Source organism: Leptonychotes weddellii, chromosome X, assembly GCF_054177405.1.
Source record: "Leptonychotes weddellii isolate Sample4059 chromosome X, ASM5417740v2, whole genome shotgun sequence".
Taxonomy (NCBI): Eukaryota; Metazoa; Chordata; class Mammalia; order Carnivora; family Phocidae; genus Leptonychotes; species Leptonychotes weddellii.
In genome coordinates, this window is record NC_138385.1 from 28,469,335 (window position 1) to 28,485,820 (window position 16,486).

The window sequence follows — 16,486 nt, forward strand, 5'->3', positions numbered from 1 at the left end:
TTCTAGTAAATTAACTAAATCATACATATTGACTATTGTAGCATTTCCTATCATGTTCACTTCTAGAAAACACTATGCAGTCTATAATGGTAATTCCCCCTGACCTGAAATACAAGCGCCCAAATATCAAAAAGAATGATAAGAAATGACAAAACCGGAAATACACAAGCTAGTTAATACAGAAAAAAAACTTACAGATTACATTAGTCTATGAAAGATACTGTATTATTCAGTGTCAATAGGAGAATGTCAATCTGAGTGCAACACTATGTAATTAGAGCATAGAATAAATATTCAAAGCTATTATATTGACCTCACAAATTTTATTGAAGAGGAAAATGTTATATATATTATATAGAAATTACATATCTATAAGCAGCTTAAAAGAATCAGAGTTAAATTTTTCAATAAACGGGTTATAAGATTACAAAAAATAACTTGCTATTCAATCTTTTAAACCAAAGATAGCAGAAAGAAGAGATCAGACTTCATAAAAGAAATTGACTTCTATGCGCAAAATGAACCCATGCTTCAGAACTAGTCACATGATACCAGGTTATTTCAAGAGTCCTTTCACTCAGAAGTTTCTGCTTATTTCATTTTAATTCAGTACTATCACTTTACCAATGATATTTTAACAAATACTATCAAATACCATAGGATTTCACTCATGTGTGGAATTTAAGAAACAAAACAAACGAGCAAAGAAAAAAGAGAAATGAAAGTTTCTTAAATGTGGACAACAAACTGGTGGTCACCAGAGGAGGGATGGGGGAAAAAGGTGAAGGGGGTAACTGGATGGCTCAGGTCATGATGGGATAGAGCTCCGCATCCCGCATTGGGCTCCCTGCCCCAGCAGGGAGCCTGCTTTTCCCTCTCCCTCTGCCTCTCCCCCTCGCTTGGGCTCTCTCTCTCTCTCTCTCAGGCAAATAAATAAAATCTTTTAAAAAAAAGAGTATATTTATGGTGATGAGCACCGAGCAATGTATAGAACTGCTGAATCCCTATATTGTAGAGCCGAAACTAATATAACATTGTATGTTAACTATGCTGGAATTTAACGGATAAGGACATAATTTTAACCAACCAGATAAAAATGCATGGTAACTCAAAGAATGACAGAGTTAATGAACCCGTCATAGAATTGGCAAGATGACAATAAACACTGGAAATTAATCCGAGGTTAACAGTTTTAAGGGTGGGAGTTGAAAAGGACCCCTCAGAAGCCAGCTATCCAACAGGATTCTCAAGCGCAGATCTACGTTAACTTCTCTTCTTTTCTGTTAATGAGGGCATATCAGTTAAATATACAGATTAACTCCTCCATTAGGAACTTTTCCAAACCTGCACTCCTTTAAAGGGCAATTATAAGGAGAAGCACTTGCTTTTTCGAGAGTTTTACACAAGACCTCCCATTATGGGCAGTCACAAAACTAAGAATGAAGTAGGATAAGCCAACGGATTCTGTAAGATTACCGACAAACACTAAAATACTGCTCAGTAGTTACTTAAGAAGGAGGAAAAAAAAAAAAAAACCCATCACAGTAATGGCTTTCACAGGCTATCTGGCACAACATTTGAGGGAAAACACTGTAAGAAAACTTTACTTAAGAGGTTTTTATTCTTGTTATCAGCCAGAATTAGATTATTTCTCCTTTGCTTGTAAAATTGGATGGCTGGAGAATATTTGCAGGCAAGTACAAATGGGGGCGAGACTTAAGTGATGAGGATTCTACCATTTCTGCAAACTCCTGTTCAAGTTGTAGTGTGTCTATGATAGACTACTACAGTACTTTGATTTTATATAGCACCTGTCTGCTGAAGAGCCAAGGGTCACTTATCCACAGCTCACTTAGCCTTTCAGCATGCCTGTGACTTACATAGATTAGAAACAGATGGCTAAATAAAGTAAAATCCACATCTGGACACCGAGAACTTGTGTGATTTACTGACGATGGCCTAGATGTCCAAACTGCAGAGGACTCCAAGCCCTTGGATTCCATGCTCAATGCCTTTTCCAGTGAACGACACTACCTCCTTACCCTTAGACAAACTTCTAGACCGTTAAGAAAAGTTAAGTTTTCTCGTAATACAAAATCAGTAGGTTTAATGCGCCAAAATCCTGGCTAAGCAATGATGTTAATGGTACCTCTATATTTTAAAGAACTAACATGAGTCATGGAATAGGCCACTGGTGAACGTCTTCCTGCCATAGCTACCAATTTGCCAACAAGGTAGTTAGCTTGGTTCTACACAGGTGCATTAAAATTTGAAAAATCAACTAATATCAACATTTTGAAATAAGCCAGGCTACAACTATTTGGGGAAAAAAAAAAAAAATCCCGGCAAACCAAAAACCTTGAGCCATGCCCTCAACTGTATAAATGAGAAGATGCATAATGTACTCGATGTGTTATCAATATAATAATTTTAAGTGACTTTCTCAAGGTCGAACTATGAGTCAGGAGCCATGTCTAAAATCTAGTTCTTTTGAAGGTAAGTCCAATATATTTTTCCCTTAGTATTTCAATTTTCACTTAAAAGCATGTTTTTTCTTCCCTAAAACATTTTATTCTAACATTTGTCTTTCAAGTGCTAAGATTAAGGCAAATTAGATATTATTAAACATATTGAATTTGACAGTGCCTCACCTTCATAACTACAGTGAGTTGGTCCCAAGAATTATGACCTGCTGAGAATGACATTTCATGATTAGACAGTTTTTTATATTTCTAAGCCATAACTAACCAAAGCTGTATCATAACTAATAACAGCTAGTCCTGACCATTGGTATCTAAAAGAGCTTCCAGGAGGCACCTGGGTGGCTCAGTCGGTGAAGCATCTGCCTTCAGCTCAGGTCATGATCCTGTGGTCCTGGGATGGAGCCCTGCATCAGCCTCCCTGCTCAGCAGGGAGTCTGCTTCTTCTCCCTCTGTCCCTCCACCCACTTGTTCTCTCTCTCTCTCAAATAAATAAATAAAATATTAAAAAAAAGAGCTTCCAATGTGTAATGTATCCAAAAAGCTTCTGAAACCTCCCAACACATTGAATGAACAAATATATGGTAGATCACTCTCTAGAATAATTACCCAGACTCAAAACACGATCTAGCCGTTTTCTTTCAAACTGTGTTTTATTAGTTTCACAGATCAAATTTTTCCCTCTCTGGATTGCTTTTAACCAACAGAAAAAATTATCACATGAGCAAATATGAAGTGATTTTAAAAGCAGATACCTACATTGTTGTCTTTCGATAGATGCTCATTTTCATTTTTACACCAGCTACTTTTGGAATCTGTACTAAACAGCAAAAAGAGTTTAGCGTTCACATTTCGCCTAGATTGTGCTCATGAAATGCAATCGCAGATTCCTGAATTTATCATCTGTGGTAAGAATATCATGTCAGTAAATTTCTTGGAAAGGCTAGTAGAAACGATGCCTAAAACAGAACATGGAATAATGGAAAGTGGCCTTTCTTCCTTTTTTCCCCCTGTCGGTTTCACCAGAATCACTTTAGTTCTCAGGCACCATGGCCAAGCTCCCCTTTCTGTTCAGCAACAGTCATGCGGTTTGCCTAGGAGCAAAATTTCATTTGGTTTCTGATAGTGCCCTGGATACTGACATTCTGCCAATATAAATAGTCAAGTCTAATGTGCATGTAACCATTTGTAGAAGAGATGTAATCACAACCAAAATATTACTCACCAGTTATAATTAATCCTTCTACCCCAAATGCCATAAGCCTAGACATTTTTAGCAATGGGCTCTAAATGATGGCATCAGACTGGAGACCCTGGACTTGAATGCTGAGTGTCTGTACTCAGTCAAGGCAGAGCATAATTTGCTTGGCTCCCCACCTCGGGTAAAGAAAGAGGTTGATAAATTGCTAGATCTAACAGTAGAGATTAAGAATTAGACTCACAACCCCCTCATCTTACTAAAAACCCAAGTTCATGAAATGATAGCTGCCCCCCCCCATTAAGTCAGTGACAGTCAGTGGTTTTAAATGAGTGGACACTTGAAGACAATGAAATGCTCCATAGACTGAGAACCTAGTGATGATCCTGTTTTGATGTGAGTTAATAATATTTTAAAAAGAGCTCATCTCCCTACCACTTTAACCTCGTCGGACTGTGGTACTCTCTCTTTGAGGTTAAAATATGTATTAGGAGTTCAATCTAAAATTCTGTTATCACCTCACTTCCACTAGGGGGGTCTATCTACCAGTGTAGTTTAACTACAATAACTCAGGTGCAGCTTAATTCCACTTTGAGCAAATCTGCGCCACAAGGCTAGCCTTGAGTTCAGAACTATATGCTTTCAAGGAGTTCTAGTTTTTAGGCTCAGAAACCCCAGCACAGCACAAAAATGGAGTGCTCGAGTCATTCCGAGGTTGCTGCAGTAGACGGAGGGGTTTTTTGGCTAATGCACACAAAGCCAACATCTCTTAAATGTTCCCGTTTCATTTATAGCTGCCCTAGTTTCAAAGCTGAATCTGTATCAACTGGATCCATTTTTGTAAATAAGTAAAGCTTTTAAACTCCTGACCTCAGAGACTCCTCTGCCTGTTGCTTTTCTTTTTTTTCCTCTGCCCATTTCTATACTCTGCAAAATATAATCTGAATATCAGAACTGCCACGTTTTTCCAAAAGCAATCTTAACTTGGGCCACATGGGCAGGTATTGGTCATCATCACAGGAGGGAGCTGTTTCAGGGGCCTCTCATTATTCCATCAAGATACTGACAGGCAAAAACCCAACCAGCTAGATTTATCAGATTTAAGATCCACTGTTTTTGTGCCTGATTTCTGATCCAATTAATTGCAACCCACAAATAACTGGTGGTTAATTTTAGTCAAGAAATGATCCACCACCTTCAAGGAGATGCCTAATAAAGAGAACAGTTCAATCAGAATATAGGCCAGAACCAGGAATACGGGTAAATCCTAATTTTTTTTTTTAACACTATCTTAAGGAATATGGCTTCAAAACTATCCTCTAGGGATGAAGTGGGTGTGAATTAAAGGACGATTTTCCTAGAAAATAATTACTAAGATATTTTTTACATTTAGGAAAGCCACCGGGGAGATATTTGTCCCGGCACAGAGATTTCAAGCCCTTATTTTAAAAACAGCTCCGGTTTTTTATTTTGGATAAAATCGGAGCACCAAATTCCCTTTCTGTTCCCCTCCTCCAAATCCAAGTAGAATTCCCTGGAGTAGAGGCTAGATTCACACTCCCCCTCTCCTTTTTTTTTTTTTTTTTTTGTCGTGGTAGTTTTTGGAAAATGGGCTCCAGCCACTACATTCCAGTTTTCAAGGCAAAAGAAGTCATGTGACCATTACCCTAGGGGCATCAGAGACTTGGGGCACGTGATGCCAATCAGCAAGTGTGGGACTTCGGCCACTTCGCTGGAATTCACTGTAAACCGCATCTCCAGGATCAAGTTGAGGCTCCCAAACACAGTGTGACATCAGTCAAGTGGCGTAAGTGCTTACCTCTCAGGAGTTTGTCATTTCACTTCACGTTTTCTACCTGCTGTGCGGCCAGCCAGGCTCTCCTCCCCTCCACCCCCTCCCTCGTAACAGGCCGGGCACCCCCGGCATCCCGTCCGTCGGATCCTAAATGGCGAGGCTCTCCAACACAGTTAGTTCTAACCTCAACCTGCACCCGTAGGGATGGTGTGCAGATCCGGTGAGGAGCAAGAAGCAGCGCGTCGCGCAAGTGTCAGAGAGCATTCACCCCACGCCACCTCCCAGCCTGGGATCCTCTGCTGTCCTGGAGCCGGGCCGTTGGAGCCGCCAGCGCGGTACGAGCGGTAGCAGCGGTGGCGGCAACTTTGGGACTGGCAAGAAGCCAGGGCGGGGGTGGTCAGCGTCCCCCCGCCTCTTATTAGAGCGCTTAAGTACTGCGGGTGGAGGAAAGTCAACAGCGGCAAGTGCAGCTGGGGGGCGGGGAGATCACCCCCCCATCCCACTGCCCCTGCCGCTCTGCCTCCCCCGGGAGCCCCGAGAGGTCCCGCGCTGCCCCGACCGCGCGCTCGCGGCTGCAGAGCCAGAGGAGCCGAGCAGGGCGCGGACCGAGGGGTCCGGGGAGATTGGGGAACCGAAAGGTTCTGCCCCAGTGGCCCGGCGATGTTGAGCTACCGAAAGGGAAAAAGTGCTTACTCATAGGGAGACGCGGTGCGATCGCGGCGCTCTCGCTAATGGCCAGGGAAGCAAACGGGAGGCAGGCAGCTCCCGGAGCCCGGTTCCTTCCCTGGGCCAAGGCAGCCGCTCAGAGCTCCGGAACTGGCGTGAGCCCGCGAGGTCACCCGAGGCGGGCGAGCGGGGGCCGGAGGCAGCCTCCGGGATTTCCTGAGTCCGGGGCGGGAGGGGGCGGGGGGCCGGGGGGGTGGCAGTAGCTGGGGAAGAACGACAGAGGGAAGTTCGGCGCTCGGTTTCCACTTCGCGGCCGCCGCTACGGAAGGGGAGAAGGACAAGGTTGGCGTCAAGGACTGCAGCCCCAGGTAAGCAACAAGTTAGGAGCAACTAGCGAGAAGGCACCATCCCGGTGGTTAAGAGCAGAAGACGTGTTTGCGGCGGGTGGTCGTGGGGAACACTGTCACTCCCACCCATCCTGGATGCGAACGACCCGCTTTGGCGCGCAAGGTCCGGGACCGAAATTTCTGCAGCCCCCTCCCCGCCCCGCGTCCCCCCCCCCCCCCCGCGGGGCACGTCCCAGCTGAGGTTGCGGAGATGCTCTCCGCTGGACCCACGCCTGCCCACGCCCCGGGAACCCGCTCCCGTCGTGCCCCGGCGTGCCCACAAAGCACTTACATAAAGGCGCAGAGTCCCGGATCTGCCCGACAGCCTCCGACCGACGCACTCCGACAACTTCTGCCTCTCGCAATCTTTGCGGCCGTGGTTCTAAAGCCAGCGGCCCCCTCCCTCCCGCCTGCCCCCTCCGCCCCTCGGCCGCCGCCATTGGCTCGGGTGCTGCTAACAGTCGGCCTGGGAACCTGGAAGGGGATTGGGCCGCGAGCCTGTCACATCAACTGGGTGGGGAGCCGGGAGCAGAATCTTCGGGGCTGGGCACCCTGGAGGGATGGGGACTCTAACTCTGCGGCAGGGAGCGGAGACCGGTCCCTCGCGACTGCTTCTCCCTCTCCCTGGCTAAAAAGGAAAAGGGATTAGAAGTCCACGGTGCCTGGCTCAGAGTCATGTGCAAAGGGGGGGGGGGGGGGAAGGAATAAATGAAAAGATAGGACTGTTGGGAATGGGAGTTTGCAAGTCACCAAGCCCCTGATTAAGTCCGAGGGTACAGGTTCTCCCCGGAATGGTGAAGAGAATCTCGGCCCAAGAAGGGACATTTACTAGTAGTTTCGTCTGCGCGAATCAGCCCAGGTGTGACACCTTAGCAATCTTTCCTTTTCCCTTCCGAGGTCTAAGGAGCAGAATATGGGCAGGACGGGGCTCTCGGGTCTTTGGTTTCGTGCCAAGTAAATTGTTGACCAAAATCACCTGTTAGGTAGGGTTGACCATGCGGAAGGGGGTGAGAGGTCGAGGTAGGAAGGAATGGTGGGAGTAACGTCGTTCCACTCGTTTGGAAATGGATGTCAATTCTCATTAATCTCCTAACACCAGAGAAAACTTGGAGACGTGCTCCTGCTTCCCGGAATACCTTTTCTGTTTCCCAGAGTCCCTTTTCTTCTTCTTTGCCCATGAGATTGCCTCCATGTCATAGCTGGCTTCTTGCATGAATACACGGGGAGGTTTCCCCTCCGTATCTGCGTTCCAGTCCTTTGGCTCACTCCAGATCCAAAATCAGCTCCGAGGGCCAGAGTTTGAGGGATTCTCCAGGGTCAGGTCAAGTGATTGGCTTGTGGTACAGCTGTCCAAGAGAAAGTCTAAGCCCCTTCCTGTTCCAGTCATAACCATTTGGTTTCAAAAAATGTGTACTTGGATTTTTTTATTTTTACAGATTTAAACTTGGTTCAAATACATAACATTTTCCATGCATTTTGGGGAAAATGCTAAACTAAGAGTGGCCTGAAAAATTGAATGCTCTTGTAAAGAAACTCCCACTATTACGAATTTCCTTAGAGAAATTAACCTGTAGTGAGTGCCAGGACTCCTTAAATGGGAAGACGTAGGGGAGTCCACAGACTGCCTAAAAGCTAGATAAGCAGAGAAGGATTTGGCACTGGGAAAAAAGCCTCGTTAAATATTTATTAATGATTAACCAACCAGAAGGACTTATGAAAGGCACAGGAAGGTGAAAAAGAAATGAGAGGGCAATCTTGCTTTCAGAAACATTACATTTCTGTTATGAGAGATTTCATACTGGTTCAGGTTGGGATCGCTACAAAAATACTTATTTCAACACGTTGCTGTTAGCCTGACCCCACACACATTTACAATAGGCTCCAGAATGAGATTTCTGGCTTCCAATAATTGTCCCGAGGTTTGATATGGCTTCTGGAATTCTTTGCACAGAATTTCTAGACACACTAAATATGGTACTTCTACCTTTTGTCTGTAAGTCACCCCAGAAAAGCTTCCACCTGCTTTTAGACTTACACAGACAGACTTAGTAATTTCCTGAAGGAACTCGGCAAGCTAAATTTTCGAGCATGGATATATTTGTCTCAATTACTTAATTTTCTACTTCAGTTTATTTTTCAAGTTTTGGAATTCAGAGTAAGTCAAAATATTAAGAATCCCATGCATATGCTCCTTTTGCTTTCTTGTTTCTCAATTAGAAAAGCTTCCGTCAAAACTTTAATAAAAGTCTTTGTTCACCACTAACACTGCGGATGTCAGAATTCAGCCAAGAGTTTGTTGTCGAGAAACGTCACTTTAATGGAAGTGCAATGGTCTATAGTTTCAAAGCTTCAGGGCGCCCAAGTGGGGCACTGCTTGACCTCAACAGAAAAAAGATGCCTTAAACGCGGAAGCACCTATTTGGATGCTAGTTGAGATGCCTATGTAACAAGCTCAACAGTATAATCCAGGTCGGGCTGCATTTTTTAAAATTTTTTTGAAGATTTTATTTATTTATTTGACAGAGAGAGCCAGAGAACACAAGTGGAGGAATGACAGAGGGAGAAGGAGAAGCAGGCTCCCCACTGAGCAGGGAGCCTGATGCGGGCCTCGATCTGAGGACCCTGGGATCACAACCTGAGCGGAAGGCAGACGCTGAACCCACTGAGCCACCCAGGTGCAGCCGGTAGAACTGTATTTTCATGAATATTATTAAAATAGGCATTTTGATGTAACTAAGCTACCTTTGTGTTGCCCCAAACCTAAAAGGCCTCTTCAAAGATTAACATTTTCTCAGAAAGGAGCCTCAAACTCAAAAGCTTTATTCAAACTGCATTTCTTTCTGATCTTGCACACCGTCCATCTGACTAACACAGGATCATTCACAGTTTACAAACCCCAAATTGGTCGTTGCACAGACGATCTCCAGCGTCCCTTCTAGCAGCTTATAGTCAGGACAGAGGCTCTAATTCATCCTTGAGCACCTTGCACAGCAGCCTGGCATGTAGCAGTTCAGTAAATGCTTGTTGAACTAATGGTTATTTTATGGTTCTATTCTTGTAAAACTAAAAACAAAACAAAAAGTCTCTCTCTATATAGGTCTCTCACAGATCCTGTGAATCAACAACCTAGAAGTTTTCACCCTTTCCTTCCGTCTCCAAATTTCAATCCCATACGCCTTTGTAATAAATAGCTTCAAATCAATATCACCAAATTTTGAAAACCATTTATTTTTCCTGTATTTTTTTGATGTCAAACGAGGCTCTGGTCTCACCCTTAGGTTTTACCTCTGTCCAATGTACCTTTCTTTCCTCCTTTCCACAAGCATACCCTCCTTTTCTTTGCTCTGCTTTCTATATCTCTGCCCAATGCTCTCCCCAGTCCAGTTCACCATTTATTATATGCACATACTCTGAGTTTTTTTCCTGACAATTTCTTAGCGTAAATTCTCTGTTTCCCTTTTACCCATTTTTTTTAAAGCCTCCTTTCTATAGTCCATTAAAATGTGATTTTGCTACACAACCATTACATAATAGAAGAAATCAAGAATCCTGATCAGTTCAATACAAATAATTTCTTCTAATTCATTATTGCTTTTTCACTGTCTAAATGTATAATTGTGTACCAATCTATTTTAATTAATTGCTTCTTGATTTATCAGTTCGTTTCCAGGAACCAATATATTTTGCTTTCATCTTATGTTTTAGTATGATAATTCTATTCCATGTTATGATATTTTAGGTTCTTGGATTGATCCTTGATTCCTCTTTTTATTCAACATGTTATATCTGATTAAAAATACAGCTTATATGATAATATCCATAGCAAATAGTGACATACAGTTTTTTTAATTAAGTGTGATTTTAAAGATTTCTCTTATCCTTAAATATTAGGCATGGGGGTGATCTTGGTAGATCTGGAAACTTCTTAAAATTTTTTGACCCAGAATATAATAATTGCAAGTTATTTCCATTGTTTACTAAGTGAAGGTGGTTTTCATGTTTCCAACTCAAAATGTATGCATGTATAACACATGAATGTTAATTCCTTGGGTAGGCATTTTCAAATATTTCTCAAGTCTCAGCAGTTCCTATCAATCTATCAATCTGAATGTCTGTTAAAACCTGCCAATTATCTTATAAGCACATTTTCATAAAGAAATTATTGTGGCATGTCCAAGAGTGTTTTCACATTTCACTTGTTAAAAAGAAGAACAAAAGACCAAAAAAGTCAAATGAAATGTCTTTACTAGGATTAGGATATATTTGATCAACATTAACCTTCTAATATGTAGATCCAATTTTGAAGGTCACTATCCATCGCTGGAAATGCTCAGAATTAAACTGTCACCCTCAGGTTTCCTGTCAAATATATCATTAATGGACAATATTCTTTTAAGTGCCTATTATGTTCTTGGCATTGAATGAAATATTATGGGGCGCCGGGGTGGCGCAGTTGGTTAAGCATCCAATGACACTTGATTTTGGCTCAGGTCGTGATCTCAGGGTCGTGGGATCCCCAGCCTGCCACATTGGGCTCTGCGCTCAGTGTGGAGTCTGCTTAAAGTTTCTCTCTCCCTCTGCCTCTCTCCCCTCAAATAAATACATCTTTAAAAAAGTGAATTAAAGATTATAAGCAACATAGAAAAAGTATGGTCTCAACACACATGGAATTAATAGTCAAATAATTCAATAGCAAAACCAATGTAGATGAAATACTGAGACAACAATTCAAAGGATAGAATATATAAGGGAGCTCTATTCTCAACTTTTTGAAGAACCTCCATACTGTTTTCCAGAGTGGCTGCACCAGCTTGCATTCCCACCAACAGTGTAGGAGGATTCCCCTTTCTCCGCATCCCCGCCAACATCTGTCTTTTCCTGACTTGTTAATTTTAGCCATTCTGACTGGTGTGAGGTGATATCTCATTGAGGTTTTGATTTGGATTTCCCTGATGCCGAGCGAAAAAGTGTTGAGCACTTTTTCATGTGTCTGTTGGCCATTTGGATGTCTTCTTTGGAAAACTGTCTGTTCATGCCCTCTGCCCATTTCTTGACTGGATCATTTGTTCTTTGGGTGTTGGGAGGGATAGGGTGGCTGGGTGATAGACATTGGGGAGGTTATGTGCTACGGTGAGCGCTGTGAATTGTGTAAGACTGTTGAATCACAGATCTGTACCTCTGAAACAAATAATACATTATATGTTAAAGAAGAAGAAGAAGATAGCAGCAGGGGAAGAATGAAGGGGGGGAATCGGAGGGGAAGATGAACCGTGAGAGATGATGGACTCTGAAAAACTGAGGGTTCTAGAGGGCATGGGGGTGGGAGGATGGGTTAGTCTGGTGATGAGTATTAAAGAGGGCACGTTCTGCATGGAGCACTGGGTGTTATACGCAAACAATGAATCATGGATCACTACATCAAAAACTAATGATGTAATGTGTGGTGATTAACATAACATTAAAAAAAAGAATATATAAGGGATGCTGTAGGAATTCTGGAAAAAATGGGAATGATTAGGCTGAAGCAGTCAGAAAGGCATCTTTTGTGCAATGGGACTTGAGTTAGGCTTTAAAAGATGCATAAGACTGGATAAGGCTAAGTGGAAATGAAAGGCATTCCATTTCTAGGAGGAAAGCAAAAGGACAGCTTTGGGTGAGTTTCTGGGATTGGGCTTCCTTTACCGGCTTCCACTTCCCCATCTGCAAAACGAAAGGTTTGAATTTGCCTATTATAAAGGTCCAGTGATAACATGGGGGGGGGGAAGGTGGCTTGACATCTCATCTATTTAATCCACTTCAAAGATAAAATATTTGTTATACTTCTTTTAGAGACAGAACAGTCTTCTGAATCTTGTTTTATAATGATTAAAATTGCACATTACAGAAGGTTTTGCTTTTGGTTACAGTAGTTTGGACAGTTGTAGATATCACCATGTTAGGCCCTCCCGTGAAGTTTACGTAACTAGCAAACATGTCACATTTTGGTTTTGGAGGGAAAATGAACATGCCTGTAAATTACAGGGCAAGGTAGGTGGGTGCACTAGCTCACATACATATCTTGACTTCACTATTTTGTGTGTCTCGGTTGGAAGAGCATTCTTTTGGATGAAACATTCAAACTAAACCTGCATCAGAATATAATTTCAAATACTAAAGGTTTCCTATGAGAAGGGTCTGTTAAAGATATACTAGAGAACTTTCAGAATAAAGATTATTTATTTATTTATTAGAGAGAGAGAGAGAGAGCATGGGGGGAGGGTCAGAGGGAGAAGCAGATAAATAATGTCTAGCCTATTATGTTTGGTTGTTTGATTCTCAAATGTTAGGCTAGATTTTGGTGAATTTAGGAGTGTCTGTCTCTGTGTGTGAGTGCGTGTGTATATGTTTGTGTGTGTGGCTGTGTGTGTGTGTGTGTGTGTGTGTGAGAGAGAGAGAAAATATAATTAGATTTTAAAATGCTATAAATATTTGAGTCTGTGTCTACTAAATATGCAAAATGTGACTTTGAAAAGAGATGGACAGTGTTGCAAGATGGATGAACTTTGAGAACATGCTAAATGAAAGAATCCAGTTATGAGACCACATATTCATGTGATTCCATTTATATGAAATGTACAAGAAGGGAACATCCATAGAGACATCCATGGAGGAAAATGGGGTTAATGGGGTTCCTTCTGGGGTTCATGAAAATGTTCTAAAATAGATTGCAATAATGGTTGTACAACTCTGTAAATACACTAAAAACCATTGATCTGTACTATTTAAGCAGGTGAATTGAATGGTACTGTAATTATATCTCAGTAAAGCTGGTATTAAAAAAGAGATTGATGGGGCGCCTAGGTGGCTCAGTCGTTAAGCATCTGCCTTCGGCTCAGGTCATGATCCCGGGGTCCTGGGATCGAGCCCCGCATCGGGCTCCCTGCTCGGCGGGAAGCCTGCTTCTCCCTCTCCCACTCCCCCTGCTTGTGTTCCCTCTCTAGCTGTGTCTCTCTCTGTCAAATAAATAAAATCTTAAAAAAAAAAAAAAAAAGAAGATTGACACAATTAGGCTGCTTAAAGACAGGAAAACCATACTAACGAGGATATGATGTGTCAGGGCAGAAAACACTTATTATAAGGATCTGTATTGCAAGAGACAAACTACACTCCGAAATCAAAAGGGTTTTGGAATATAAAGGATTCTACCTCCCGGTCAAGTGTGAGCCCTTGTTTGCCACTGTCATCGAAAGAAGGACAAAGTGCTTTGATATACCACAAAAGAGATTTCAATGTTGCAAAAACATTTTAAACAAATCAAATAAGCCAGAATCAGAACACAGATAGCAAAAGATGATGTATTTCTTTTTGATACTTTTGGAAAAGTTTAATTATGTAACTGTATTGGTTTAAAGATTTAAATCGTGCCAAGGTTTTTAAAACAAATTGCAGTTAGGAGATCTGGTCTAAATAACCAAGAGGTTCCTTAGAAAGTGTCACAGAAGTTTCATTTTGAATCAACAAACATCTCTGATAATTCAGAACCAAGAATGCTTTCACTGTTTGTTTATCAATGCCATAGGGTCACCCAGACAAGGGTGTAAACAGAATGTCAAGCTATCCATTCAAAGAAGCATTCTTGTTCACAAATTGGGCAACATTATAGGAAGATACATCTCATTTAGTGGATGGAATGGAGTAGGCCTATAACTAACTAAACTTAACTAAGCTTTTAAAAAAGTTTGAAATATTTGGGAGTCCTCTGGAAAGGACATCATGTGAAATGAGATCAGCCTCTTAAGGAATATTCTAGCTCAGGCGTCAGCAAACATTCATTATCTATAAAGGGCCAGATAGTAAATATTTTTGGCATATAGTTCCTACTCGACTCTGCTATTGTAGTACAAAAGGAGCCACAGACATTAAATAAACAAATGGGCATGGTGGTGTGCCAATAAAACTTTATTTACGAGAACAAGCAGCAGTAGATTGGGTTGGCTGTTGTAGTTTGCTGATGGACCCCTGTCTAGGTTCCTGTGTTTGCTCCAATATGGATTTGGCATTTGGATGTATTTGTGTTCTTAAACGGATATTTAAGTAAGAGTTAGTTCATGGGGCACCTGGGTAGCTTAGTTGGTTGTGTGTCGGACCCTTGATTTCTGCTCAGATTGTGATCTCAGGGTCGTGGGATCGAGCCCCATGTCGGGCTCTGCGCTTAGTGTGGAGTCTGCTTGTTCCTCTCCGTCTGCTCCTCCCACTCGCTCTCTCCCTCTCTCTCAAATAAATAAATAAATAAATAAAATCTTAAAAAAAAAAAGAGTTGGTTCACGACTGGGGATATGAAACTAGATTAAGATAGAAATTAGCACCCTTCCCTTGTTACAGTCTTAGGTCTTCACAATCTTTAATACCAAGCAATAAACAAATGGTTACATTCTACTCTCATTTCTTTTTCAACTTTCAAATTTGAATATAATCACGATGACAAAATTTCACCGAGGGAAAAAAAAATGACAACATCTACAATGATCCCTTATTGAGCTCTTCAATGTGGCAGGACTTGTACTAGGAACTTGATGTATATTGCATCATTTGATGCTAATAACTATTCCATGAATGGACATATTATTATCCCCATTTTCAGATGAGAAAGCTAAGGCTTACAGAATAAGTAAACTTTTACATAAGGTCATTTGGCTTGTAATGCAGGCGCGGGGTGGGGTGTGGGAGTGGGGAGGAGAGTATTCTATCTCTGCAGCCTGTGATCAGAACCATAGGGTCTTACAGGCAATGTTCACTACTTTATCCCAAGAAATAAAACACAGGAACACTGCTGAGTGTTTCACTTCTTCTCACTGCCATGGAAAAGTGGTTAGCCCATTAGGGTAAGCAGGCATGTTTATTACAGTAATGCTTAATCTAATGTTAGGTGTATATAATAGCTTGCATTTATTTTCATAATTCTATACATGGTGTCTTCTTTCCACCAAATGGCACTGTCAAGTTTGAAGAGTAAGTCAGTGGATCCATGTAATAGCAAAGTATGCCAATGGCAGCAGGAAGAATATCATTCTATCTTCCTCTTTTGTAATATTTGTAGGTGATGTCTAGGATTAATAATAAAGATGTTTTAGTATTATGAAGACTGGAAGCAAAGGGTGTTTTATTTCGAGTCTATATTCTACAGGGTTTTAAAATATAGGATAATTTTAGTGAAAAGTTTACCAAACCACTTGTTTGTTACAAATACAAAACAGCAGATTTTCAGTTTATCCTCTAGGCGGGATGTAGACAGAGGCACAATTTCTCAAATTTTCCCCCAAATACACTATTAACAGCCCAAGTTGTCTTACCTGATGAACTCTGAATTACAGGTCACATAAATCATTGTGTTTATGGAGTGGGGGGTGGGGGGGTAGTTTTTAGCAGCTGAAATATATTCTAAAATAAGTGTTGATAAAAACACCCATAGCATAGGGGCGCCTGGGTGGCAGGGCCGGTAAGCACCCGACTCTTGGTTTTGGCTCAGGTCGTGATCTCAGGATCCTGAGATCGAGCCCCGTGTCTGGCTCCGTGCTCAGTGAGGGGTCTACTTGGGTTTCTCTCTCCCTCTGCCCCTCCCCTTCTCGCAATCTCTTTCCCTCTAAAATAAATAAATAAATCCTTAAAAAAAACCCCACCCGTAGCATGTAGCCAACATTTTAATTTTATTTAACATAGGGCCTCTTGAAGTATCAAATTTAAATAGCAAGATAATTTGATAATTAATATGATTGAATTTTTAAAAAGGATTTTATTTATTTGACAGTGAGAGAGAGAGAACACAAGCAGGAGGGGCGGCAGGCAGAGGGAGAAGCAGGCCCCCTGCTGAGCAGGGAGCCCGATGTGGGGCTCAATCCCAGGACCCTGGGACCATGACCTGAGCCGAAGTGAGATGCTTAACCGACTGAGCCACCCAGGTGCCCCTATATCATAGAATTTTTAC

The 16,486-nt window shown here is 42.0% G+C and overlaps 1 protein-coding gene and 1 long non-coding RNA gene across 5 annotated transcripts in view; one reads left to right on the forward strand and one right to left on the reverse strand.

Annotated features, from left to right (window-relative positions):
- The window catches only part of PLS3 (plastin 3), a 67,848-nt gene extending 60,877 nt beyond the window's left edge, over nucleotides 1–6,971 (reverse strand). Inside the window, exon 1 of one of the 4 annotated variants that reach the window (XM_081808365.1) lies at nucleotides 6,818–6,971. The gene's annotated coding sequence lies outside the window, so the exon portion shown is untranslated. Of the gene's footprint in view, nucleotides 1–6,166; nucleotides 6,308–6,817 lie in introns of those variants that run through there. The other 3 variants (XM_081808366.1, XM_081808373.1, XM_081808370.1) reach the window with 3 other exon arrangements.
- Nucleotides 5,307–16,486, forward strand: part of LOC115944384 (uncharacterized) — a 79,302-nt gene continuing 68,122 nt past the window's right edge. The window contains exons 1-2 of the long non-coding RNA XR_014141226.1: nucleotides 5,307–5,485; nucleotides 5,676–6,507. This is a non-coding gene — a long non-coding RNA (uncharacterized LOC115944384). The remainder of the gene's footprint in view (nucleotides 5,486–5,675; nucleotides 6,508–16,486) is intronic.